The following is a 24595-nucleotide window of genomic DNA, read 5'->3' as shown; positions in this document are numbered from 1 at the left end:
TGGTACATTTCACCAAGTATAATCTGACCAGGATCCACAAGATCTTTTGTCACCATTGTGACACTTGCTCCTGTGTCCCTGAATGCCCAAGCTTCTACTCCATTTATCAATGGCTGTTGTCCGTATTTGCCCAGATAACTGGGACTCACACAGGGGGATATATCCATGCCCCCATCACAGACAAGCACAGCCTGAGTTGGAACTCTGACTAGACCAAATTCCATCTCAGAACCCAGGGTCAACCCTACTACACCCTTATTCTGTGTATTCCCACCACCAATTGTAACTGTACTAGGGGGAACAGGTGCCTAAGGGGCATTGGTGGTGGTTGGAGTATTTTCTCTAGCCTTGGTGCAGTCACTAGTCCAGTGAGTGTTCTGCTTACAGATTTTACACCAGGGCTTCTTTTGGCCTTTTCCCTTTCCTGACTGGGAATAACCCCCTGAAGAAGATTTTTGGGGCCCTTGTGAAGACTTCTGGTCTTTACCCTTCTCCCCACCGAGAGTTTTTAGAATCTTGCTTCTTAGGGTCACCACCTTGGTTCTGTACTTTCTGCCTCACCCTGGTCCTGACCCATTTGTCTGCCTTCTTTCCTAATTCTTGTGGAGAGGTCAGATCAGAGTCTACCAGGTACTGGTGCAACAGCTGATTTTGATAGTTATTAAGAATCTGCTCCCTCATTATCAGATTGTACAATCCTATGAAGTCACACACTTTACTGCCCAGTAACCAACCTTCCAGAGCCTTAGCAGCACAGTCAACAAAGTCAACCCAGTCTTGATATTGTGCTTTTTGGGTATCTCTGAACTCTAACCTGTATTGTTCAGTGGTTAGGCCAAACCCATTTATTAGTGCACTTTTCAAGACCTGATAATCATCAGCATCCTCTTCTCTTACAGCAAGGAGCTTATCTCTACCTTTGTCTGCAAAGGAGAGCCATAAGATTGCTGCCTACTGACCTTGAGGGACCTTCTGTACTTTACAGGCCCTCTCCACGGCAGTTATCCATTTGTGGATATTATCCCCACTCTGGTAGGGAGGGAAAATCTTACTTGGGTTTCTATGGTCATAAGACCTCTCCCTATCTCTAGGGAAATTGCTGCCACCAAGGGATTCTAGTCATTCCTTTTTACTAGCGCTGTAGAGCTCTAGGGCTTCCCTATCTAAGGCCATCTGCTGCTTTCTGAGGTTGAACTTGTCTTGTTCATACTTCAGCAGTCTCTCTCTCCTCTCCTGGGAGGTTTCCCTCCCTCTGTGAGAAGAGACAGAGGTCCCTATAAAGGAGTTAGACTGGACAGATCCCCTTGACAGAGATCTATCCCTTCTAGCCCTACTTTCAACTCTACCTGGAGGAATAAAGGAAGGAGCATTGTTGTCATCCTCCTCATCCTCATCCAGGAGAGCTGTGTTCACCAGATTCTGATCATTGTCATCAGTCTGGTCAGCATTAGAGGTAGGGTCAGGGGAATTGCTTCCCCTAGGCCCACCCTCACCTGCTGCCCCACCTACACTGTCTACCCCATCAGACCCACTAGGCCCTGAGATATCATCCAGCTTAAGTATCTTTATGAGATGCTGGGTGGATGGGCTTTTGCCTGTCTTCAGCTTCCTAATGGAACATAAGGCCCTAAGCTGTGCAAAGGCGAGATCCTCATATTATAGGGAAGGAGCTCACTGGCTCCTGGCAGGGACGCACTGGTTCCTGGCTGATTAGACATTACTAATGTGGTGTGGTGTATTGCACTACCTACACTAGTGTGGCCTACTAAACTCTCTTGAGTTGCAGAAAGGGTGTGCGGTCCCACTTGTGCTATCCCTTAACACACAACTCTAAGTTCAGTAGAACTTATTGTAGCTAAACTTGATATTATATGAACCTAAGGTACCTTTATTGGTTTTCAGTTGATCAATTCAATTGAGATTATCTGGTAAAAAAATAGCAAGCTGGAATCCCACACGCTGCACACCAATGTGAGAAGGTGGCCTGATATATGCTGTCCACTAATTCTAGTGGGCACCTTGTATCAGTCCAAACAACCCCTTATGGTGCATTGCTTAAAGACAACCTCTATTGAAAGCTATCCTAGTGGTAGCTATGGTGAGCAGCCTTCAGGCTAAGTCTTGAACGAATGTAAAGCAGCTTGTTTTACCAGTCTATAATCTCTTGAGTGATGTAATGAAAGGACAACCACACCAGGTATATATTTAAAATATATGTATTTAGGATAAAACACACCCCTCTAGTCTCTTTATGAGACTGGAGTTCGAAATACTTAATTTACAAGTTAGCAATCAACAGTAATAGCACAAATACACGTTTGGGCACTAGGGGCGTACCAAACCATATACCAATAAAGTGGTATAAGAACCACAACTGAACTAGACACAAGGCCTAGAGCCTGTAGAATCGCTGGGACCCCAAGGAACCACCCAAGGTAGTGACACAGGGGACCCACGGGGACTGTGTGCAGTGTGTAAACACAACCGCGGGTTCCCGTTAGCTTCTATGGGCAATGTCGCGGTTGGAAATTTAAAGATTAGGGACACTTAGAATCGAGTCAGGACCAAACCCTTTTGGACTTAAGAAGTTCTAGGGCTAGCACCCATGGGAGCACCGGAGTACTTGAGTTACCTCACGCATGGAAGCTGGGTGCAAAGGTGTCTTTTGGTGTCGGGTCGCGTCGTCGATTGCAATGGAAGCTGGCAAAGAACTGCTGCTGCTGTGAAGAGAAGTGTCCGGAGAGATCCAAGCCTGGATCTAGGATGGAAGGAACCTGAAAGCAGAGGGGACAGAGTCTGGGTCACTAGCCAGTGACCGAGAGCAGGATGGACCAATGCCCACAGATGCCGGGTGCTTCAGGTGAGTTGATGTGTGTCTTGACTCCTCAGCCACGAGGTCCAGGAGGCATTGACGAAGTCCACGAGCCGTATTCGAGCTGTCCCACAAAGTCTGTCGAGTGCTGCGGTGTCGGTGACCAGATTGTACCCAACAAGCCTTGGCAACGGCAAGTCTCATGGAAAGAGAAGAAGGACGTCGGTGCAGACCAGCAAGGTTTTAAGGGACTCACCCAGCAAAGGAAAGTCAGGGCATGTCTGGAGCAACCAGGAAAGCCCAAGCATAAGAGGAGTTGCCTTTGTGGGGCCCCACTAGCCAACGGGCTAGCGATCGCGAAGGAGCCTCGAGTGGTCGCACTGGAACTTGGCCCATGGGCCACTCGTGGAGTGGAGGATGCCAGGACCACCTCCAACCGCCATCTGCCAGATTAGAAACGGTGGTCCTGACAGACTTACGGAGTTGCTCACACCTGTCGTGGATGCCATCATCAGTTGGATACCCTGCTCGGCACTCCAGGTGCCACTGACTCATTGCACCACAAGCCATCGTTCGTTACTGATTGAGTTTTGTGTTGTTGAGAGGTTGTGCAGCAATGTCACCTCAAGCAGTGTGGGAGACCTGGGATGTTGTTGAGGAAGATGATGCAGGTCTAACACACCCCACTGCATCCGCATCAGGAATGTTTCGGAGGGACACAATCCAAGACTTTTTCTTCACATGGACGCTCTCAGCTGTAGTGCCCCTACCTCAGTGCACTGCAACTCACGGACACTTCTGTTTGCATGTTGTGTGTCCTCTGGACTGTCTCCAGCTCCCTCCATGTTGCTCAGCAGTTGACTCTGTTATTCAGGTGTTTTCACTTTCCGTTGCACTGGTGTCCACTGTTCAAGTGGTTGCCAGCACCAAGCACTCCGTACGGGCTGGCTTACACTCACCCCACACACATCCAGCACAGGCATCACTGTACATGTGGCCCTGCCAATAAAGGGGCCGGGCACACGTGCCTGTAGTCAGTACAACATAATGTCTGAGTGTGTCCCTGTGGTCTTGTTGTATGCATAAGGGCCCTGGGCCCTACAACAGTCCATGTGCTGTGTACATCGGATGCTGACATGTCACCGCAGCCAGCAGGTTGGAGCTTGGACATGTAGCTTTGTCGTCACCCACTCAGTTCGTAAGGGAGTGGCCAGGGCTGTCGTACACAGACCCAACGTGGGTGTGTGACTGCTATTTGCGCGCCCCTGGGCGTTGTTCTGTACTGTGAATGTGCATCTGCATGTGTCTCTATGGCAGTGTGGGTCTCCTTTGTGGGGTGTAGGTGGTCCCTGAAGGGTGTTAGACACCAGCGTATGTGATCTAGTTCACCTTCCATGGGTTTGGACCCCACCCACACCTGTTGGGCCACCTCCTTTTGGCGTGCTGACACATGGCATTGGGGTGCTATGTGTTGGTGGGTGAAGTGTCGTGAGCCAGCTGTGCTTGCGGGTGCTTCCTGCTGTGTGGTCTGTTGCAGACTCTGTGTTCTCTTCTGAGTAGCTTGGCTGCCCAGGTCCTGGTGGTGGGTTGCGTGGGATATCCATGGGCTGTTGTAGGGCGTCGGTGTCGACAGTGTGTTAGTCCTCTCCGGCATCACAGATGTGTTGTCTTCTGTGTTCTGCTGGAGGTGTTGTGTGCCCCTCTGTAATGTGAAGGGGAGATGCATGTTGACATTGTGTTGACAAGTATGTTGGTGCATTGTTCTGGTTTACATGCAGACTGTATGGCAATGTACATTGTGACTGTTTGGGAGGTGCTGGATTCTTCTGCGGGTCAGTGTACATTTGGACTACATGACGGATGTGAGGTCGTACGTGTACATTTCCATTTCACAGTTCCCAGCTCTGTCAGATGTAGTAGGCATGTTTCTGTGCATGTGCGGAGCCAGTTGTGTCCTCTGTTCTGCAGTGTCGGCTATGCACATTGTACCACGTTGTCATCAATGTGGGTGTGCTGTTCTTGCTATGTGTGTGTGCTGCAGTGTGCCAAGGGGATAAGGGACATGATCCTGGGTAATCGTGGGTGTGCAATGTGCTACTCCTCATTGTGCATGTGTGCCATTGTGCCCATCTCCCCCGTCCCCCCAGTCCCTGTTCATTACTCTCCCTGTTGATGTTGTGTCAGGTCCTCTCATGCTGTGTCCGTACTCCCTACTCCTTGCACCGTCTCCACACTGATGACTGTGGCCTCGGTTTCCTCCAGCTCATCCTGTGGTGCAGGACTGCCAACTCCTGTCCCCGTTGCTGCCTTCCTGTTGGCAGCAGGTTTGTGGCTAGTTTAGGTTGTCACGTCATGTCGGCGCCTCTTGGCCTCCTCGATTGGCCTCCTCGGCACTCCGACTGCATTCCAGGTGGTCTGCTTGTGGGTCAGTTGCTGGTAGAGTTCTGTCAAGTCCGTGATGCTGGTCTTGTTTTCCTGCAGTCTGCACCCCCGTCTTCCTCTCCCTCTTCTCCTTGGCCTTCCCCGACCCCGTTGTTCCTTGCTGGTGGTCTGTGGGGGTTTTGGGGTTCGCGTTGGCCTCTGCGCTGGGTCAGGGTGCATCCATGTTGCTACGTGCTTTGGCTTGTTTATGGTGTGTTGTTTCTGTGGTTTTTATGGTGCATTTTCCCATCAGATGCGTGGGATTTGCAGGCCTATGTCTGGTTTTTGCTACTTTTTGCACCACGATTGGCCTCATCGCATGAGTTTTTGCATTCGCGTTTCGCATTTTTGCGGCGTGGCATTTAATTTTGCGCAGCCATTTGATGCGTTATCTGGTGACTTTTGCATGCTACTGCCACGTTGTGAATACTTGGTTGGCACATCGTAATTTTCCCGTGATGGGTGCGATGTTGAGAGTTGCGTTAAGCTACTCTTGTGGTAGTTATCACACGTTCTTGTGAATATACCCAAACATTTCTTTATTTAAACAGTGCTTTGTAAAACTAGAGAAAGGGTTACCAATACAGTCAACATGGAATGGCATCTATATTGGCTGTCCTTCTTCTGCTTCCCTGATCTTAGTGAAGATTAATAAGGGACTGACTGATCTGTTGTTCCTTGCTGCTTTTCAGACTGCCGCCACGGCAGTCAAGAAAAACTGGGCAAACAAACAAAAGATGAAAACATATGCTGACCAAAGACAGCGTGCAATGAACATTATCTTTAGGAAATGAGATTGAGTGCTGGCACGTCAGATGCAGAGAAGAAAATCTGATGCTCCATTCAATGCACAACTGTGTCAGGTTGTGCCTTCCAAAGAGCACATGGTGACTGCCCACTGCCCTGGGAAGTCTATTACCAGAGACTCTTCTTACTTTAGGCCTTCAACTAATAATTCATCAGATCCAACTGCCCAAGGAGCGACTGGGTCTGAACCGTCGTTGTCTGCTGTTGCCTCTACACTGCTAATGCAGATTCTGGACATTGGTGATGGCAGTTCCCAGTTTCGGTGAACAGGTCTGGTGAAACAATTAAAGTGCCAAAAAGATTGATTGAAGAGATGTAATTATATACGTCTATTTATCTATATATTTTGTGGAAAAAAAAACTTTTTATTTAACAGAGGGGGAGATGTAATGTCTTGTAAGTGAGAAATGATGGAACCCTTTTGGCTCCTGAGGGACTCTGCAGAATGGCAACATAAATGTTAGAGTGGAATGCATTGAAGGCTAGTTTTGGATCTTAAGTTCGCAGTTACATGCAGAGCAATAAAGATGTTTAAAACTAAGGGCCAGATGTTCAATGAGCAAAATAGCACCTCGCAAATTGTGAGTCTTTTGCGACTCGCAATTTGCGTGGCACCATTATGCAGGTACAACAGTGTGCTTAACACTGTTTGCGATTCCCAATGGGGTCGCAAATTGCGAGGCTCATGAATATTAATGACCCTCTCGCAATTTGTGAGCCCATTGGGAATGGCAAGGCCCTCCCAGGTATGGTGGCCTGGTGGGCTCAGCAGACCACCATGTCTGGGACTGCTTTTCAATAAAGCAGTTTTTTTTTAATGCAGCCCGTTTTCCTTAAAGGAAAATGGGATGCATTTAAAAAAAAAAAAATGAAACGTTTCTGTTTAATTTTGTAAGGGCAGGTAGGTATTTTCAGAGCTTGTCACAAAGGGAAAGGGGTCCCCTGGGGACCCCTTCCCATTTGCGACTCCTTTACCACCCTCTTGAATTGTGTTAGTACATGGTCATTCCAATTTCAGCATGCACAATCGGGTCGCTAACCTGTTTACGCATGCTAAAATTGGTCGTACATCTGGCTCTAAGCTCCGAGTGTGGCATAGTAATTGGATGGTACCCAGGCTGGGGAGGACGCAGCACAAGCAATGGCACACAAATTGTTGAGTAGGGTTCTTGCTGTCCCTCACTCCTCCCCCCACCTTTATGCGTCGTTTATAGTGTGGAATGGAGTATCTGAAGGATGTATTCAAGCTCAATCCCCTGTTGCTCTGACCGAGGAAATAGGGAACCCCAGGAATCAAGTGTTTCGAGGATGATTATTGCTGCTTGCCTAACTTCAGATAATGTGTCTGCCGTGCCATGGCTGGCATAAACAAAGGCAGCTTTTACTACACTGGGATTTCTACCCATTTCTCCAACCCTGAAAGCCTAGGAAACGAATCCAAGGATTTGGTTAAAAAAACGTTTTAATTTTCAAAGAGGCTTTCTTGCTGGGGAGGGGGTCACATAATTTAAATTCATTATTGGCTGAGCCAAAAAACACCAGGTTTAGAATATTATCTTTCTCTTATGTACAATACCCAGAATAGATTTTGTTTGACTCGTTCTAAAACTACTCATTTTTAGTGGCATTTCCTACGCAAGGTTCGTGATTTTTAGAGCTACATAAATGTCTCTGTGATAATGTCTCAGAATAAAACACACTACATTTTATACTCTTTTGCGCTTAATATAGGGTTATAGGGAAACATGTTTTAGCGCCAACTTTACAGGATGTTAATATCAGACAATACAAAGCAGCAATGTTTTTTATTTTTACAGCAATTAGGTTGCCACAGGACCTGTTTAGCAATAGTAAATTTTATAAGGTGTTTTCTATCTGAAAGCGATTTGGAACCTCCGCCTGTGTACACACTGTATAGAATGTTTTAAATGCGGTTTTGTGCTTATTTGATTAATTGTATCGTGATATTATGGCAAGATGTTTCTAAATGTGTGCCTGTATTTTATTCTGTGTGTTTTTATGGTTTGTTTTTCCAAAACGAATATATTTAAATTCTGAAGCCACTAGTAATGCACTAAAATGTTTTTCAAAGCGTTGTATAGTGTTGGTTTGAAATGTAGTGTGTGTCTGCAAATGTCAAAGATGTATTTACTGTAATTGATTGTGTAATAACAATAGTGTCACTTGCATATTATACCGTGACACTACCAAAATATAGATGCACATTTAACTGTTGGGAGGCAATATGCAACAAGATCGAACGTGAGGGGGCAGATTTATAAAATGATGTCTCAACTCAGCACAGCAACCAAAGTTGCTGTGCTGGGTCAAATGGTGAGAGAAAAACTGCACTACACCTACTAAGACATGGACAGTAGCGGCTGCTACCAGATCCGTTTGGTGGGGAGGGGGAGAGGGAGAGGGGGTGGTGAACGAAAAAAGAAAAAAACACACCTTTAATGGCAGGCTGCCACCTCTCCCCCATCTGTCATCTTCCTTCTTCCTGCAGTCCTGGCCAGCAGCAGGAAGCACTCAGGCTCCCAGGCTCCCCTGAGCCAATCAAAATGCTGCAATGCAACATTGTGCTTGGCCTGAGTGCCGTGGTTCGGGCGTGCTTTTAGCTGCCATGCGCAAACTCACACACCTTCCCACCAGGTAGTGAGTGTTCTGTCAACCATAGGTTTTATACTGGACATCCCTCTGGTTCAAACCCTATCTTTTAACACTTTCATATTTTGCATAGGTTGCTGTACAGCTCAGCGCACTTGCAAAGTAAAGCAATGTGGAGACTTTCAAAGTCGATTCATTGTGATGCCTGCCTCAAGGAGGGGTACGTTTTGGTGCAAATTCCTGTCCACAAATGTTAGATAGGGATATGCATCAAAACTAGGGGTGGGGGGAATTTGCGAAATCCACTTTCGCAAATTATCACGAAAATGTTAAAAATTATCGCAAACACGCGGAAATATCGCGAAGATGCGGAAGTTTTTTTCCCGCATCTTCGCGAGATTTTCTGCATGGTTGCGGCTCGCCAACTTACCCATGCGGTTGCTCGCGGGCGCTGCCATCTTATTTTCAGTTGTCTCGCGGTGCATGATCGCGAGAAGAAAGACGTGATCGCGCGACACATGACGTCACTGTGGGCGCGAACTTTCGCGAGACAGCGCAAATGGCTAAAAACAATACAACATCTCATGGAGAACGCGACCGGATCAAGAAAACTTGTCGGCGAACGCAGGGATTCAGGTAAGGCGATCGCGCGTGAGCGAGAATGTATTATTTTACAGCGCGAGCAAGAACCAAATTATCGCAAAGCTGCGGAATGCGGAAATGTTGACATTTTCGTGCTTTCCGCGGAATGCAAAAATGTCAAATTATCACAATTTCCGCAAACGGAACGAAATTTTAGCCCAGGCCTAATCAAAACGCATGGGTGGTTACTTGGAAATTCCCATGTAGCATCTCCTTGAAGGATAGTAGCACATAGCACTACTTTAGGCTACTTGTAGAGAGAAACTCCCACCACAACATTTTGCTCTGGGATTGCATCACTTTTTTGATGCAAAGCCGGCACAAAGCGTTGGTAATTCTGGGCCTGAGTGGTTTGAGAAACTGTATTTGAATTCTGAAATTATACCTACAAACGCTGCATATTTAATAGCATGTGCGCTATCATCGTCTGACGCAAAATAAATATTCTGCAGACTCTAATGAGTCTTCAAATGAGCAATGTCAAAGTGAGGCTCACCTTCTGTAACAGATTATGATGTTCTGATCTTAAATGTGCCTTTCTGAAATAGAGAGACAACAATTATCACTGTTTTTGATCTGTGGAACACTAAAGATGTGACCTTTTGAAAAATAATGAATGCTATTAAATGAAAGAAATGTTAAGGGTTGCTCGAATGTCTATTAACCGACAATTGCATGCTATCCATTTTTCCTGGCAAAATATAATTAGGCATATGTAAATATGGAATTGCTGTGAGTAAAAAACAGTAAAAATGTCAGTATTTTTAATTGGAGCTTTTGAAAGATGAAAGCTATAATATTTGCAGCGTGTTGCCTGTGGAGGACCCTCTTCTGTGCACTGTATAGTGATGCAAATCAAGCTTTTAGAAACACGGAAGCCTTAGTTGCAGGAGGTTCTACATTGTGTGGCCTCCTGTGCGCTAATGCGCACCTAGTAAATACTGAGGTAAAAGGTTGTCATTTGCCACCCCACCATGCTTAATCTGTAAAACATTAAGTGTTGGTGCGCAAGGTTCTGCTCGAAGCCCGCAGTCAGTACTACCAAATATCAAAGTTGCCAAAACCCAAGGCTGAGTCATCATGATCCCACCCTTTACTTCTTTCATCCACCACCATACATTCTCTTTGCCTTTATGTTACTCTTTAAGGTTCTTTTTCATCCTTGCCGTCTTTCTTTGTCACTGTTTTACCATCTTTCTCTTACTCCTTCTTCCCCCCATTTGTTATTTCCCCTCTCTTGTTCTCCGTCACATTCTGGTGTGGAATAATAAGTGCTTTTCTTCAATAATGAGCGCTGGTGGGCCCCACCTGCAAACACCGGCTCAAATTAAGCAGTTGCAGCCCACTCTTGTTTACAAGCATCGCAATTAGGGAAAATTAGCTGCTAGAGAACAATTTTTCCCATTTTGAGGATTTGCTATCTGCACACTCACACTGTTTCTACATCAATTTTAGTCACGTGTAGCATTATAAAATTCTGCATGATAAGATCCCTGTTGTGCCCAATTTCCACCCTGGTTTTATTTCCAACAAAAGCAGGAAAAGGAAAGTATGCTTGATTCTCGATTTGAAATCAATCTTGACCCAGCCCTACTAAAGATCCAAGATTCGTACCTGGTGAAGTGGTTTAGATGGACTCTAAACTCGCAAAACCCCCACTATTATGGGTATGTGAAGAATAGTCAATGTTTTAAAAGTGTGAAATTGAACTTCAAAATAGAGGGTCTACATCAGGTAGACTGAAACTATGTGGAAGTACGAGATGTATCATCTATTTCTATTACCTACTGGTGGTCATCAGTAGGTAGTTACAGTTAGAAACTAGTTTCCATAAGAATAGCATTTTTTGAATTCCTAATAACTTTGGCGTAGTTTGACGAATCTTCACGAGATTCTCCCCAAAAAAGTCTATCCAGGTCAGCTCCTATCCTGAAAGTTTGGGGGTGATTCGTCAAGCCGGGGCTGAGAAAAACAGAGGGATCCCAAAACACGTTTTCTCCATGTTAAATTCCATAGGAAATTTTGAGACGGACTACAGCCTGAACTGCTGGACGGAATTACCCCAAATTTGGCAAAAAGGTAGAGCTTGGTTCCGAAAGCGACCCTTTTTATAAATGGGGTAAATCCGTTCAGTAGTTGCTGAGAAATTAAAAAAATAAAAGTTTCGATATCTAGGGAAGCGGTGGAGTCGCGAACCCTCCTGACCACGAGCTTCATTCTAATTGGCTGCCACAACCACGAGCTTCATTCTAATTGGCTGTCAACACTCCAAACCAGGAAGTGTTGGCAGCCATCTTGTGACTCGGTAGATACGAGTCACCAGAAAACAGAGAAACTAAGATATAAAACAAGAGAAGGGGGCAGGGTAGAAACACCATGACAGCCTAGGCCTGCACAAAGGGTCCCAGAATGACCCCCAGGGCCAAAAAAAGCATTAAAAAATTAATAAATTCAGCGCAATACGTGCTGGGGTCGCGAATTCCGCCGAAATTGTTTAAAAAACAATGAAGCGTGGGTTCCCGCGTTTTATTTTAATGAGGCCCACGGGTGGGCTAGGTCCCGTGGGCATTTCTTAAAAAATATTAGCGGGGGCCCGCTGGGGCCCCCGCAGACCCAGGGACCACCACCTCCCCAGGGCTTCACTCATGTTGGGAGGGGGTCGCGTGTAGCTCCTCCTGGAGCCTGTGATGGCCCTGGGGACCGCCACCCCGCAGGGCCGGCTTCTGCAGTGTCCCGGGGTGCCCACCCTTTCGGGACACTGCTGTTTGCTATGACGGGGCGGGAGCCGCACGGCTCCGGCCTAGTCATAGCAAACTTGTTTTGGATTTTGGAAGCAAGAGCAGGGAAACCTGCTCTCGCTTCCAAAATCCAAAGCTGATTGCTTTTCCACACGGAGAGCTGCATGTCAGCAGCTCCCCGTGCGGAAAAGCAATGCTGGCTCCCGCAGGACGCGGAGAGCCGGCAGGACCGTGGGGCATTGGGGCTCCCCGCAATGGTGAGGCAAGGCCCCGGGGGATGGGGTCCTCAGGCCAGAATTGGCCACGGGAGGGGGGCCGACGATGCCCTCTTCTCGTTTTTTTTTTTTTGCAGCTTTCCGCGTGGCACTCGAGTTTTTCTTAAGTCTTTCAAACACCGAGGGTATATTCTGAAGGACACATCGCCGAGTTAACAGCACTTTATCGCAACCAAAATGGGGATAAATTTAACGCACCATTCACAAGCTGGAGCAAACAGCCCATATCACCAGTTTACCAGCGATAGCAGCCTCAAACAGCATCGTCAAGGATGACCCCGGCAAATATTGCGAATGAGATGTAGAGTAGGGGTAGCCGTGCAAAAAGCAGCGAACACATCACTTCACAAGTTTCTCAACCACCAGCAAGATCATCGAAGAGAGTACAAAACAGGCGATAAGGTGTGTTAGTAGTAGGAAGTTTACACCTGCTCTGAGCTGGTATAAAGTCGGACTACAACCTGCAACATGAAAGGGAGCCCAGCCCAGAGCCACACCTGAATGACAACAGATGCAATGGAGCCAACGATCATGCAGCTCGGACATCCAAAACTGCTTCGTCACCCCCGCCACCAGCCCACTTGTCTGCCATCCCCCCCTCACCCCCACCCCCCACAAACAAAGTGAGAGCAACCTTAGGAAATCTAGAATGTAACAAATTGGCTGATGTCGCAGAATTAGAATTAAGAACATGCATGTGAGGTTGGACAAATAAGAATCTCAGTCATCTATGGATTTACATATAAAACATTTTATTTAACCAAAACAACATAATAAAAGTAGGTACAGGCATGGCGTGTCATCCTTCGACAATTTCTGAATCACAGCCTGCAAGACAAAAAGAAAGATAAGATTGTGCGTCATGCGTCCATCAAAGGAGAGAGAGAAATAGTGAGAGAGAGGAAGAGAGAGAGAGAAAGAAAGAAAGAGTGAGAGGAAGACAGAGAGAAAGAGAGAACAAGTGAGAGAGAGAGGAAGAGTGAGAGAGAGGAAGAGAGAGAGAGAGAGAGAGAGAGAGAAAGAAAGAAAGAAAGAGTGAGAGAGAGGAAGACAGAGAAAGAGTGAGAGAGAGAGGAATAGAGAGAGAAAGAGTGAGATACAAGGAAGAGAGAGAGAAAGAGAGAAACAGTGTGAGGGAGGGACAGAGAGAGAGAGAGAAAGAGTGAGACAGAGAGGGAGAGAGAGAGAGAAAGAAAGAATGAGAGAGAGAGGAAGACAGAGAAAGAGAGAAAGAGTGTGAGAGAGAAAATAAGAGATAGAGAGTGAGAGAGAGAGAGTGTGAGTGACAGAAAGGAAGAGATTGATAGTGGGAGTGAGTGTTGACACTGTGGAGAAAATCCTCACAGCTCACCTTTCTGCCACAGGTGTGTCTCCAACCATGTGCCAGGAAATAGTGCAGCCCTCGAGTTTAGTCATCTGAAACATTGTATAGAATCAGTAGTGGCAGAATACATACAACTGCACACGCGTAATTCTCTGTTTCACCCTGCGCACTCAGGCTGCTGCACCCCATCGACTCCCACTACCCAAAGGTGTCTGCCCGCTGCTGTGCACCCAGAACGCTTCACCCCATCCACTGCCATTGCCTAGAGGTGTCTGCCCGCTCCTGTGCACCCAGGCTGCTGCACCACATCCACTCCCACTGCTCGGAGGTGTCTGCCCGCCCTTGTGCACCCAGGCTGCTGCACACTATCCACTCCCACCGCCCAGAGGTGACTGCCTGCTACTGCTAAAACAAGCCTCTCTGCTCACCTTCTGCCACCAACATTTGTGTAAGAGGGTCCACCACGTGCCGAAGCAACCTCCTCAGCCGTTGCGTGCACGTGGTCAAGCCAAGCTCACAATTCAGAGTGGGTGTTGATTGACAGAATGGCCACGCATCATCGCAGGGCTGTTAGACAAAAAGCAAGATAAGATTGTGCCTCATGCGTCCATCAAAGGAGAGAGAGAGAGAGAGAGAGAAATAGTGAGAGAGAAGAAGAGAGAGAGAGAAAAAAAGAAAGAGTGAGAGGAAGACAGAGAGAAAGAGAAAATAAGTGAGAGAGAGGGGAAGAGAGAGAGAAACAGTGAGAGAGCGAAAGAGAGAAACAGTGTGAGAAAGAGGAACAGAGGAACAGAGGAAGAGTGAGAGAGAGAGAAAGAGAGAGAGAAAGAGTGAGAGAGAGAGGAAGAGAGAGAGAAAGAGAGAAACAGTGTGAGAGAAAGGAAGAGAGAGAAAGAGTGTGATAGAGAGAAATGAAGAGATGGAGAGAGACAGTGAGTGCCCACACTCTGGACAAAACCCTCACAGCTCACCTTTCTGCCACCGGTGTGTCTCCAACCACATGCCGGGACATAGTGGAGCCCTCAAGCTCACTCATCTGAAACATAGTACAGAATCAGTAATGGCAGAGTACATACGACAGTGCACGCCTAAATCGCTGTTCCGCCTTTGGGCATCCAGGCTGCTGCACCCCATCCACTTCCACTGCCCAGAGGTGTCTGGCCGCCGCTGCGCACCCAGGCTGCTGCACCCCATCCACTCCCACCGCCCAGAGGTGTCTGCCTGCCCCAGCGCACCCAGGCCTCACTGCTCACCTTTCCGCGGACAGGGCACCCTCCACACCATGCAGCCCCGCTCCGCAGGCCACCAGGTCTCACATTTGGTGCTGCGTCTTCATTTTACCATGGCAGAGGACATACAAGTGCACCCGCAATCATCGCAGGTTGCACACCCGCTCAGCCCTTGCGGTGCCACTAACTCTGTGACCAGAGAAGCCACGCCACATGGCGGTAGGCCCTCTCTGGTTCGGTCCAGCAGGGCAAACAAAACCTGACCAGTCCAGACCACCGGGACGGGACATCATCGCAGGCTGCACACCCGCTCAGCACTTACAGTGCCCCTACCTCAGTGCACTGAAAGTCACCATCCCGTGGCGGTGTGCCTGTTCCGGCTGCAGTGCATCCGGTGCACAAACTCTGAAATGGAAATGGCATGGAGCACGTGCAGCCGGTCCTTTTTATTGGTAGAGTCACGTGTCATGTGACGCCTGTGCTTGATGGGTGTGGTGTGGGTGTAAACCAGCCGTCAGGAAGTGGCTGTGGCGTACTGACAACTAGACCTGAGAGCAGCAGATCATTACAATGAAAATCTGGGCCATGTAGCGTTGTTGTTCCTCCCTGTATGTGTAAGTGTATTGGGCTGGCCTGGCGTATGCCAGTCCTGCGTGAGGCTGTGAACAATGACTCAGAGCTCTGGCCGTGGTTCCGTCCTGGGCTGTATGAGGAATCAATTGATGCCGGTGTATCTGTTGTAGTGCTGCTGCCACACGGGCCGCAAGCGCCAATGTGTCACCCTGTGACCCAAGTCCTAAAACATGGCCAACATGGAATGTAGGGGGAATCACTGACGCCACATTCATCCATATTTCCACACATGAAAGATTGTGCACATGACATATCTGTGTGGATATGAATGTTTATTGTACATTCAGTGGAGTGTTGCGTCTGTAGCAATACAGGGCCATGCAAAGGCCCAATTTCAGTTTTTGGCACATGGAGGGCAGCCAATTAGAGCCAAGCTCATGCTTGGGGTTAGGCTCCACCAACATATTTACTTATCCAATCACTCCACCAATTCCGAAGCACTTATAAATTCACTATACACTCTCCTTGCAGTACTCTAATGATCCAGTCTCTACCTATGTACTTATACAATGACCAAGACAAAGTTACATAACCAAAGTTTTCCCCACTGCCAGAGGTAACATGGTTGCGAGCGCTGTCCACAGCAGAATGTAATGTGGTAGGGCCCACGAGCAGCATCATGCATACATAATGAACACACACGGACACAGTTAGATAGAGAGTGGAACTGGATATGGGCGCATGCGCTCGGCCCCTTTTTATTACCAGGGTCACATATTCAGTGACGTCTGTGCTGGATGCATGTGGGGTGAGTGTAAGCCAGCCCTCAGGGAATGGTTGGTGCTGGCAACAGGTACAACAGTAATCATTGGATCTCACACAGAGATTCAATCATAAAGGGTCCATGACCTGTGCTGCACTAAGTTAGGAACAGCAGAAAAACAAATTGCCAATACTGATGTTATATCACATATTCAATTTAATGGTGCACAGAAATGGAATCTGTGACACCCTTATACATGTTTAAATTATTTTAACTTTATTTGAACTTTCTTTTGTTTTTTTGAAATTCATAGAAAATATATTGAAAATACTTCAACACTTCATAAAGCAAAGCTGATAATAAAAAACATTCATAATCCATCCAGTCAAATCATCCGTAATGCAAACTAACCACCCTCTCTTAAACATTCTTAGACACTACTAGCAAACCTGATTCACAACATTTACACCCACACTGCATAACAACCATACACAAAAAACCTCAGCCTGGCAAATAATAACTATACAATAAATTAGGAAAGCCAGGGGTAGCCCCCAAACAACAAAGGATTTTAGGCAAAAAGTCTTTCAAGTGCACTAATACACCACATCAACAATTCTTTAAATCTACAACCAATTCACAGTGCACGAAAGCAATCACTATTTTACACAAGTTTGTTTGGTGTAACAAATGCAAGGTTGATGCATTTCGAACCCCCTCCTTTAGGGGTTCTCCTCAGGACCACAATAGCTGCAACAATAAAAAGAAAAAAACAAATCTTAATCGCTATGTGCAACAAAACTCATCCACCTTAGATCACACACAATGCACCACCTGTATCCATCTATTTACCTCTTATATCATATGACTGATTCCAATAGTCAATGGGAAAGATATCCGTGAAATAATCGAAAGAAATACACAAAAATAAAAAAAATACTCAAAGAATAATAATTGAATGTCCTTGTTTCTAAACTGTCCAGAAATGGTCAAACACTTACAATGTTTGAAGGTACTCAGCAATTAGATTGCAAGTGGTAGGTAAGAGAATAGGCTACATGAAGGAACTGTAAGGAAAAACATGCCCCCATTACTGCTTTGCTTTATTTTATAATTTAACAAAAACCGCTAAATGACTGACTAGGAAAATACCTTTGGCGTGTCTTAGCATCCTGTCAATATATCACGGCCCTCCATCAAGGGAAACCACTCTGTCTTACGTTTTTGATGAGCTGTGAATCTGCAAAACAGGTCGTGTATATGCGTTTTTTGTTGAAGTGGTCGTGTCAAGATGTACAAAATGGGCCGCGTCTTTTGAGCGTGCCCCTATAGAAGGACAGATATCCTTCATCAACAATGATTTCAAAAGCTGGAATCCCTGCTTACCTAATCAACAGCAGTCTTTGCTCTCCGGTTTTACTTCCGCGTTGCGCTCGCGTCGCACGCTTAACACCGATTTCGTACGCTTTGGGCAGAACTCAATGGATAGATGATATATCCCACCGCCTCATGGGAAAATTTGCAAGTCATCATGGGAATTGTAGTATCAGCATTACAGCCCCCGTTTAGGCACCTAATACACCACAAATAGATCGGGAATCAATCTATGAGAACCTACACCTCAGCCTTATATTAACACCTTTGTACCACAAACAAAAAAGATTATTAAAAACAACTAGATTCTAGACCTTATCAATCCTGACCTTCAATGAACCCTCATAAGGAGTGCTCACAATTTATATAATTCAGAAAATTCATTGAGCCCATTGGTTGTAGTATTGAATTTGACAATCAACATTGCCTCTCGCTGAATTCGTTTTTGATCCAGGTGGCGACCCCTTGGGTCAGATACTGCCTTAGAGATCACAGTCCATTTGAGATCTCTTTCGGTATGTCCCTTTTCTTTCCAATGGTTGACCAAAGGTGCAGTTTCCAAATTTTTTAGAATCCTAGATTTATGTTGCGTGATTCTCTGACGGACTTCTTGGTTAGTCTTGCCCACATATAGTTTTGAACATGGGCAAAGTATTCCATAAACGACAAATTTAGATTTACAATTAGCAAAAGTGTTGTGTTTCCAATGGATACCATTATGGGAAAAGAGCGCTCCCCCGATTGTTTGCTCACAACAGGAGCATGAACCACATTTATGATGTCCACTGACCGGAGCCAAACCCACATAGTCTCTAAGTGTTGGTTGAATCACTTTTGGTAGCATGGCTCGAAACACATGATTAGCAATGCTTTTATCTTTCTTAAAAGCGAAAAGAGGTCCGTTAGCAAAGGATTGATCCACATTTTTGATCCAATGCCAATTTTGATGAACTACTTTTTTTAAATTGTTTGAATTGGGGCAAAATGTGGAGACACATAACATCTTATCAATTGGTGTTTGTTTTTTCTTTTGTAAAAGTGACTCCCGTGGTGTCCAGCATGCCCTCCTCATGGCATTCTTTAACAATTTCTTGGAATAGCCTCGATCGGCCAGTTTATCACACAAATTGCTGGCGTGCAGGAAATAATCATCTTTAAAGTGACAATTCCGACGAATTCTTAAAAATTGCCCAAAAGGTACATTTTGCTTCAAGCTTCTAGGATGATTGTTTGTATAATGGAGGGCCTTGTTCCTATCTGTTGGTTTTTTAAATAAGGTTGTAACATGCTCCCCATCCGAAGGATACACTTCTACATCCAAGAAAGTCATTCTCTGGCTTGAATGATTAAGACGGAACTTAATGTCCTCTGTTCTTGCATTAAACCAATTATGAAATTCGATGAGTTGTTTTTGTGTTCCTGACCAAACCAAAAAGACATCATCAATATAACGCATCCAGTTCGAAATGAACTGTTGGAAAGGATTGTTGTTATAGATGAATCTTTCTTCAAAAATTGCCATAAAAAGTATGGCTAGCTCTGGGGCAAAAGGACAGCCCATTGCAACTCCTTTGATTTGATAAAAGAAGTCATTACCAAACATGAAAACATTCTTTTTAAGTGGAAAACTGGCCAGCTGCACAATGAATCCTGTAGGGACCCTTACTGGTTTAGGTCTTGTTTCCAAAAAATGGGTCAATACTGCTATACCATCATCCTGTGGTATCTGTGTGTGCAAAGATACAACATCAAGTGTCACCATGATGTCTTTATTTGTTTCAAAATTGACGGAAGACAGCCTATTAATGAAGGCTGTTGTGTCTTGAAGATGAGCTGGAACATCATCCAAAAATGGTTTTAGAAGGTAGTCCACATATTTTGAAATGGGTTCAATCAGCGAGTCGCAACCTGAAACTATGGGCCTTACAGGTGGATTTGTCTAATTTTTATGAACCTTTGGGAGGACATAGAACACAGGTACTCGTGGATGTTTATTTTGCACAAATTGGTATTCCTTTGGACCTAAAAATCCTGAATCACACCCAGCCTTTAAGATTTCAAATAGTTGGCCATGAAGCTCAGTTGTTGGATTTCGAGAGATCTTTTTATAACATTCGGTGTCGTCCAATTGTCTCATAACTTCCTGCGTATAATTGGTGGTACCCCAGACTACCAACCTTTGTCTGCTTGTTTAACCACAATTGATGTATCATTATTCAAAGATAGGATGGCTTCCTTTTGCTTTTTCGAAGTATTGTATTTTACATACTTTTTTTTTTCTCCATATCAGAGATAGCAGATAACACCATTTTTTCAAAAGTCAAAACTTCTTTTGGTATTTTATTTGACGGAGGACAAAACAAGGACTTTTTTACGAAGTCCTGTTACTTCTGAGTTGTTGAAGTTTGTATATTCAGAAAAGAAAGTTCTTCAACGAATTTTACGGCAGAATTCAATTGCCTCTGTCTTTAGTTTGATAAAATCAGTAGGTCTTGAGGGGACAAACGTCAACCCTTTATCCAGAATACTTTTTTCGGCTTGAATAAGAGAACGTTCTGACAGATTAAAAATAGGAGACAGATTTCGTTTTTGTAGCACTGTCTCCGCGCCCTCATTTCCCATGCCTCATTGGTGAACCGATTTCGTCCTCTTTGCCTCTGTTGTCCTCTCCCTAAACAAGGAACAGATTGTTGTTGTCTCTGTTGGCCCCTACCTAAAAAAGGATTGGACTGTTGTTGATAATTATTGCCTCATCTAATAGTAGTAGGAGGACCTTCGTTGCTATCAGTTTCACCTCCTGAAGATGATGATGTATCAGAAAATGTGATGAATTTGTTCCTAATTCTTCCCTGAAATTTGGGGAGATACCTACAGGAATCTGCCCGTGTGTAAAAATCCATCTGTAAAAAAGGATAAACGTTGTCCAATGAAAAATTATTTTTATCCTTTTCAAACTTGTTTCCTTTTTGATTTACAGTAAAATCCTTAAATTCCAATATTTCTTTTTTAACTTTCTCCAATAAAGTTTTCGAATCAGATAGTAATTGATTATTTTTTATTTCTGTCTCAAGTGAAACTATTTCCTCCAATTGCTGTTGTGATATTCTCTGGGCGGTTTCTACAGTCAGGACCATCAGCTCCCTATTGCATTTCGTTTCAATACAACTGTAGCCTTTCTTATATACAGGGTCGTCAATAAAGATAACACAAATGTTACGTATTTGAAGACCTCCTGGGATTGTGCCAGCCATGAGATGCTCTAAAAGGAAATGGCCATGAAGATCAGTACGAATTTGTTTCTTCCTTAAACGAATGAGTTTATCAGATTCATTCTGAGTTTTTGCCAAAACACTTAACAAGGCAGGGGCAAACACTGGAGGTGCATTTATTAACCTTTGAATGTGTTCTTCTCAGTAAGTGAAGGTATCTCTCTCAGTCATTATTCAAAACAACAAATCCTTGTGTAAAAAGTCATTAAATTAAAGAGATTAGAAAAGAGAAAGGTTTTTCAAAAAGAACGACAGTTCCTAAGAGATACCGTCTGACAACCTATTCACCAAATTTACTGTCAACTTTCTATTGACCAATAGAAGACCTCGCAGGTAGTTCCCTGCAAAAATATCAAAGAACAAGAATGGGTCTTGGCTCCAATCAGTAAGGCTGAGCCTCAAATACAACAGAACAACAAATTGCCAATACTGATGTTATATCACATATTCAATTTAATGGTGCACAGAAATGAAATCTATGATACCCTTATACATGTTTAAATTATTTTAACTTTATTTGAACTTTCTTATGTTTTTTTTTAAATTCATAGAAAATATATTGAAAATACTTCAACAATTCATAAAGCAATGCTGATAATAAAAGCATTCATAATCCATCCAGTCAATTAATCCATAATGCAAACTAACCACCCTCTCTTAAACAATTCTTAGACACTACTAACATACCTGATTCACAACATTTACACCCACACTGCATAACAACCATACATAAAAAACCGTAGCCTGACAAAGAATAATTATACAATCAATTAGGAAAGCCAGGGGTAACACCCAAACAACAAAGGATTTAGGCAAAAAGTCTTTCAAGTGCACTAATACACCACATAAACAATTCTTTAAATATACAACCAATTCACAGTGCACGAAAGCAATCACTATTTTAAATAAGTTTGTTTGGTATAACAAGCGCAAGGTCGACGCGTTTCGAACCCTCTCCTTTAGGGGTTCTCCTCAGGACCACAATAGCTGCAACAATAAAAAGAAAAATCCAAATCTTAATTGCTATGTGCAACAAAACTCATCCACATTAGATCACAAACAATGCACCACCAGTATCATCTATTTACCTCTTATATAATATGACTGATTCCAATATTCAATGGGAAAGATATCTATGAAATAATCGAAAGAAAGACAGAAAAATGAAAAAAATAGTCGAATAATAATAATTGAATGTCCTTGTTTTTAAACTGTCCAGTAATGGTCAAACACTTACAATGTTTGAAGGTATTCAGCAATTAGATTGCACTTGGTAGGTAAGAGAATAGGCTTCATGAAGGAACTGTAAGGAAAAACATGCCCCCATTACTGCTTTGCTTTATTTTATAATTTAACAAAAAACACTAAATGACTGCCTGGGAAAATACCTTTGGCGTTTCTTAGCATCCCGTCAATATATCACGGCCCTCCATCAAGGGAAACCACTCTGTGTTACGTTTTTGATGAACTGTGAATCTGCAAATGAGACACCCCACCCTCATTCACCTAAAGCGAAATACAAAAATACTAAAAAGTCTACGGCACCTGGTATTCCCAGGCAGTCTCCCATCCAGGTACTAACCAGGCCTGACCCTGCTTAACTTCTGAGATCAGACAAGATCAGGTGCTTTCAGGGTGGTATGGCTGTAGGCTCTAGGATCTCTGACTTTGGAGCTCTTGGCTTTAGTCATTTGTCTTCAGTGCTGGCCTAGCAAACGAGACACCCCACCCCCGTTCACCCAAAGCGAAACAAAAAAAATACCAAAAAGCCTACAGCACCTGGTATTCCTGGCTGTCTCCCATCCAGGTACTAACAAGGCCCAACCCTGCTTAACTTCTGAGATCAGGTGCTTTCAGGGTGGTATGACCTTAGGCTTTAGGACCTCTCACTTTGGAGCTCTTGACTTTACTTATTCGTCTTCAGGGCTAGCCTTGCAAACGAGACACCCCACCCTCGTTCACCAAAAGCGAAACACAAAAATACCAAAAAGCCTACAGCACCTGGTATTCCCAGGTGGTCTCCTATCCAGGTACTAACCAGGCCCTACCCTGCTTAACTTCTGAGATCGGACATTTTCAGGGTGGTATTGCCGTAGGCTCTAGGACTTCTGACTTTGGTGCTCTTGGCTTTACTAATTTGTCTTCAGTGCTGGCCTAGCAAATGAGACACCTCACCCTCGTTCACCAAAAGCGAAACAAGAAAAAACTACCAAAAAGCCCACAGCACCTGGTGTTCCAAGGCTGTCTCCCATCCAGGTACTAACCAGGCCCGACGCTGCTTAATTTCTGAGATCAGACGAGATCAGGTGTTGCAGGGTGGTATGGCTGTAGGCTCTAGGACCTCTGACTTTGGAGCTCCTGGCTTTACTCATTTGTCTTCAGTGCTGGCCTAGCAAACGAGACACCCACCCTCGTTCAACAAAAGCGAAACAAAAAAAATACCAAAAAGCCTACAGCACCTGGTATTCCCAGGTGGTCTCCTATCCAGGTACAAACCAGGCCCGACTCTGCTTAACTTCTGAGATCAGACGAGATCAGGTGCTTTCATGGTGGTATGGCTGCAGGCTTTAGGACTTCTGACATTGGAGCTCTTGGCTTTACTCATTTGTCTTCAGTGCTGGCCTAGCAAACGAGACACCCACCCTCGTTCACCAAAAGCGAAACATAAAAAAAAAAAAAACCTACAGCACCTGGTATTCCCAGGCAGTCTCCCATCCAGGTACTAACTAGGCCCGACTTGCTTAACTTCTGAGATCAGGTGCTTTCAGGGTGGTATGGCCATAGGCTCTAGGACCTCTGACTTTGGAGCTCTTGACTTTACTCATTTGTCTTCAGTGCTGGCCTAGCAAACGAGACACCCCACCCTCGTTCAACAAAAGCGAAACAATAAAAAATACCAAAAAACCTACAGCACCTGGTATTCCCAGGCGGTCTCCCATCCAGATACTAATCAGTCCCGACACTGCTTAACTTCTGAGATCAGACGAGATCAGGTGCTTTCAGTGTGGTATGGCCATGGGCTCTAGGACCTCTGACTTTGGAGCTCTTGGCTTTACTCATTTCTCTTCAGTGCTGGCCCAGCAAATGAGAAACCCACCCTCGTTCACCAAAAGCGAAACAAAAAAAAAAAAAAAAAAACGACAGCACATGGTATTCCCAGGCAGTCTCCCATCCAGGTACTAACCAGGCCTGACCCTGCTTTATTTCTGAGATCAGACAAGATCAGGTGCTTTCAGGGTGGTATGGTCCTAGGGTCAAGTATCTCTGACTTTGGAGCTCTTGGCTTTACTCATTTGTCTTCAGTGCTGGCCTAGCAAACGAGACACCCCACCCTCATTCACCAAAAGCGAAACAAAAAAAATACCAAAAAACCTACAGCACCTGGTATTCCCAGGCAGTCTCCCATCCAGGTACTAACCAGGCCCAACCCTGCTTAACTTCTGAGATCAAACAAAATCAGGTGCTTTCAGGGTGGTATGGCCGTAGGCTCTAGGACAGCTAACTTTGGAGCTCTTGGCTTTACTCATTTGTCTTCAGCGCTGGCCTAGCAAAAGAGACACCCCACCCTCATTCACCAAAAGCAAACAAAAAAGCCTACAGCACCTGGTATTCCCAGCCGGTCTCCCATCTAGGTACCAACCAGGCCGGACGCTGCTTAACTGCTGAGATGAGACGAGATCAGGTGCTTTGAGGGTGGTATGGCCGTAGGATCTAGGACCTCTGACTTTGGAGCTCTTGGCTTTACTCATTTGACTTCA

General features: G+C 45.0%; 4 non-coding genes and 4 pseudogenes across 4 annotated transcripts; all 8 read right to left on the bottom strand.

Moving 5' to 3' along the window:
- Window positions 1–22370: 22370 nt before the first annotated feature.
- LOC146785039 (5S ribosomal RNA) lies at window positions 22371–22489 on the bottom strand. Its single transcript, XR_014971038.1, has one exon. It is a non-coding gene; the product is annotated as a 5S ribosomal RNA (ribosomal RNA).
- Window positions 22490–22826: 337 nt separating this feature from the next.
- Window positions 22827–22935, bottom strand: LOC146785038 (5S ribosomal RNA; annotated as a pseudogene).
- A 117-nt stretch (window positions 22936–23052) lies between these two features.
- Window positions 23053–23170, bottom strand: LOC146785037 (5S ribosomal RNA; annotated as a pseudogene).
- Window positions 23171–23284: 114 nt separating this feature from the next.
- LOC146785036 (5S ribosomal RNA) lies at window positions 23285–23403 on the bottom strand. The gene has a single exon (XR_014971024.1). It is a non-coding gene; the product is annotated as a 5S ribosomal RNA (ribosomal RNA).
- Window positions 23404–23515: 112 nt separating this feature from the next.
- LOC146785035 (5S ribosomal RNA) lies at window positions 23516–23623 on the bottom strand (annotated as a pseudogene).
- A 116-nt stretch (window positions 23624–23739) lies between these two features.
- Window positions 23740–23858, bottom strand: LOC146785034 (5S ribosomal RNA). The gene has a single exon (XR_014971034.1). It is a non-coding gene; the product is annotated as a 5S ribosomal RNA (ribosomal RNA).
- A 348-nt stretch (window positions 23859–24206) lies between these two features.
- On the bottom strand, window positions 24207–24325 carry LOC146785033 (5S ribosomal RNA). The gene has a single exon (XR_014971000.1). It is a non-coding gene; the product is annotated as a 5S ribosomal RNA (ribosomal RNA).
- Window positions 24326–24428: 103 nt separating this feature from the next.
- Window positions 24429–24547, bottom strand: LOC146785032 (5S ribosomal RNA; annotated as a pseudogene).
- Window positions 24548–24595: the final 48 nt, after the last annotated feature.

The sequence above is a fragment of the Triturus cristatus genome, chromosome 11 (assembly GCF_964204655.1).
Source record: "Triturus cristatus chromosome 11, aTriCri1.1, whole genome shotgun sequence".
NCBI classification, from domain to species: Eukaryota; Metazoa; Chordata; class Amphibia; order Caudata; family Salamandridae; genus Triturus; species Triturus cristatus.
This window is presented reverse-complemented; position numbering and strand designations above follow the sequence as displayed.